This window comes from Lactuca sativa, chromosome 5 (genome assembly GCF_002870075.4).
Source record: "Lactuca sativa cultivar Salinas chromosome 5, Lsat_Salinas_v11, whole genome shotgun sequence".
NCBI classification, from domain to species: domain Eukaryota; kingdom Viridiplantae; phylum Streptophyta; class Magnoliopsida; order Asterales; family Asteraceae; genus Lactuca; species Lactuca sativa.
The window spans coordinates 329,928,081-329,931,475 of NC_056627.2; the positions used below are offsets into that span (position 1 = coordinate 329,928,081).

Genomic DNA, 3,395 nt, shown 5'->3' on the forward strand with positions numbered 1-3,395 from the left:
TGGGAGTACACGAGGCATACTTCTGATTCATGCAAACCATATTTTAGGGCCTTGGACCCTATTTAAGCTCATTTTCTTTTCACCAAACGCTAATACCTTCAGCCTCCATCCCTTTTTAGCCCTAGAATCAAACCCTAGGTGCAATGTGGTGATTTTAAGCTTGCAATGTGCTTGATGGGTGTTTTGTGAAGAAGGAAAAGAAGAGAGTCATTTGGAGGTGTGGCTTGAGCTTTTAGATCTAGGAGTATCTTTCCATTTGAAAGCTTCCTAAGGTAAAAAGCTTTAACCTTAATGATCTTTTGGTTGGATCTACTTTATGGAGTTTCTTTGGAATTTTTGAGTCTGTTGATGTAAAGGTGAGCTTTTGATCTACTCCAGAAGTAGTGGATGTTAGATCTATGCTCTAATAAGGTTCCTTGTTCATAAAAATGGAAACCTTATGAATGATTTTGGTCCATGCATGTATTAAGCTCTTATTAAGTTCCTATTTAAGTGTTGATTCCCGTTAAGATGTGTTTATGAGTAAAGTTGGAAACTTTATTGTTTAAGACCTTGCCTAGAGACCATATCTATGTTTTGGACATTTGGACTTAACCCATTAAGAGCTAATCAGGGTTTTGGACTTCTGGCTAGTACGCTGGGCGTACGAGGAGGTACACTCAACATAATGTGAGGATTGTGCATCAAAAAAATTGTACGTTGTGCATCATGGTCGAGTATGCAGGGTGTACATCTTGAGTACGCCGGGTGAACTCCCTAGTGGGTCGTTTTGGGCCTTTAAGGTTTGGGCCATTGTTGGGTATTCTTAGTTTGGGCCGTGTTGGGCCATTAGACTTCTTTTTTGGGCTTTTGGTTGTTACCTTTTGGACTCCTTTGGATTTTAGGCCTGTAAAGGATTTTAATGGCCTAATTTGGAAAATTGGGCCATAGTTGGGCTTTGGGTGTTTATGTTGGAATTTGGGCCTTTGGACAATTGGGCTTGGGTCTTGGGCCAAGTTATGGAAAGGGTAAAAAGGTCTTTTACCCTAGCTTGGATTCTCAGTGTAGGGCAGTATCCGATTATTAATTGGATGATTATTTTGTGATTGGCAGCGCGGGGATTTTGTTAGCTAGCCAGCAACCAGGGATTCTTTCTACGAGAATCGGCAGTGCCACTGTATTTACTGTGTCGAAGGTACCAATGCCGACCTATGGTTTGTTATGCTTAATATGCTTGTTGTTTGCATGACTCTTGCATATGTTATGTGTTTTATGTTTACCGAGCGGGGCTCGATGCCGGGCAGGGCTTGATGAGTATATTGTATGCTAGTTAGGTGTATGTGTTTTTAGGGTTACCGGGTACGACATGATGTTGTGCAGGGCCCGTAGGCAAGTCTGTATGCTATTTATCTCTGTGATTATGGCATGTGTTGTGTTTTTATATTTTATATGTTTATATGCTTATATCTTTATACCAGGCTGGGCCCGATGCCAGGCGGGGTCAGATGACTAAGAAATCTTTATACCTAGCGGGGCTCGATGTCGGGCGAGGCCTGATGATGGGCAGGGCCCAGTATATGTTGATATGTATGGTATTTGGTATCTTGGGGAACTCACTAAACTTTGTACTTACGGTTTTCAATTTATGTTTTAGGTATTTCTGTTTTCATATGGAAGAGCTTGGGATGATCGCAGAGCATACACCACATGTTTCCACCTTCTGCGATTTACTCTGATGACGATGATGTATTGATAAGACTTTAAATGCTTTGGTTTTGTGAAAATGATATGATTTACTATTTTAGTAATTTAAAAATTATAATTTCTGGTCTTGTCATTTGGGACGTTACAAGTGAAAACTGAAAATTCAGTTGTTAATGATAAAAACAAAGAAAAAGGCGTTGCTTCTTTATCCGATGATCTAAAACGTCAAATTGTGAAAACACAAACTGTTAAAGAAAGTGTTGAAAAATTGGCTTGTCATGAAGGAATTTCAAAATAAAAAGCACAAAATAAAGCTTATTGGAAAAATGTATAAGCTTTTCAAAATCAAAAGGTTTTTCAACAAAAATCATCTGAATTAGGTAAGAAGTTTTCACATAATAAAAAGTGCTTTCAAAACAAACAATATAAAATAAAAAAGTGGTTTTCAAAAGAATCGAAACTATGTCCAAAGTCAATTTCGATCAAATGATTTTCAAAGAAATGGTCAAAATATTGGACAAAAGAGTTTTATTCAAAATCATGATCAAAGGAGTTTTGGTCAACGATATGGCAATCGTAATTTTGTTCAAAATCAAGGACAAAAGAATTTTGGTCCAAATCATGTACAAAGTAGTTTTGATCAAAATAGAAAAGTTTTTCAACAATATGATGTTGGTTTTCGAAATTAATATCAAAATCGTTTTCAAAATCAACCAAATAGGTCATTTCCAAAAAGAGAATTTGAAAAATTGGAAGTTAAAGAAAAGAAAAGTGAACCATTTAAACCAAGAAATATACATTTTCTAAATCCTAGTTCGAAATAACAGGTGAAAGCAACGTTTTCAAAAGGAAGAAGTGATGTTAAGAACATCAATCACTGGCTTGAGGGAAAAGAAAAACAATATCAATCAGGAAAGTATTCTCAAGAGCAAATTAAATCTGCCTACGAGAAGTATTTGAATGATTCAATATGTGGAAGTACTTCGTCTCAAGAATCAACTCCCACAATGCGAAAGTGGAATGAAATTCCAAAGAAGAAAGTTGAGACATTTCAAAAAAAGGATGAGAAAGTGAAAGTCAATGTTGAACCTTCCACAGTGAATGATTACATTTAGATGCCTAAAGCTAAAGAAATTGACTTAATTGACAGTTTGAAATCGAAAGTTTATTATTGGATCTTAGGTTATTCGTTACATAATGTGTTCCAAACTAATGTCAAAGGACCCAAAAGGTCTTGGGGAGCTAAATTCTTTTAACTAATCGTAGGTTCTTTGTGGCGAGCAATATGACGAAAACATTGATAGTGGATGCTTGCGTCACATGACCGGAAGGAAGAAGAATTTTCATGATTTTTGAAAGCTGGACAATGATGGAGTTGTAAAGTTTGGAAACAATAACAAGTGTAAAGTCAAAGGTTATGGGAAAGTAACGAATGATAAATTCACTGTGAATCGAGTTTCCTATGTTGAAGGACTAAAGCACTATCTGCTTATTGTTTTGCAACTAGTTGCTGGCATTGGAAATCAGGTTCTCTTTGATGAAGAAGGAAGTATTATCTCCAACAAGGAAACGAAGGAGGTTCTACTGAAGTCCAAACAAAAGGGACACATGTTCACTACTTACTTGAAACCAATTGTGGGTGTACCTTTAGTATGTTGCTACTGAAAGCATCCAATGATAATGATAATGATTCTTTGTGAGTTGCATGTGAA

At 36.6% G+C, this 3,395-nt stretch overlaps 1 long non-coding RNA gene across 1 annotated transcript; it reads left to right on the forward strand.

Moving 5' to 3' along the window:
- The first annotated feature begins 278 nt into the window (after positions 1–278).
- Positions 279–1,816, forward strand: LOC122194519 (uncharacterized). Its single transcript, XR_006183502.1, has 2 exons — positions 279–1,174; positions 1,634–1,816. It is a non-coding gene; the product is annotated as an uncharacterized LOC122194519 (long non-coding RNA).
- Positions 1,817–3,395: the final 1,579 nt, after the last annotated feature.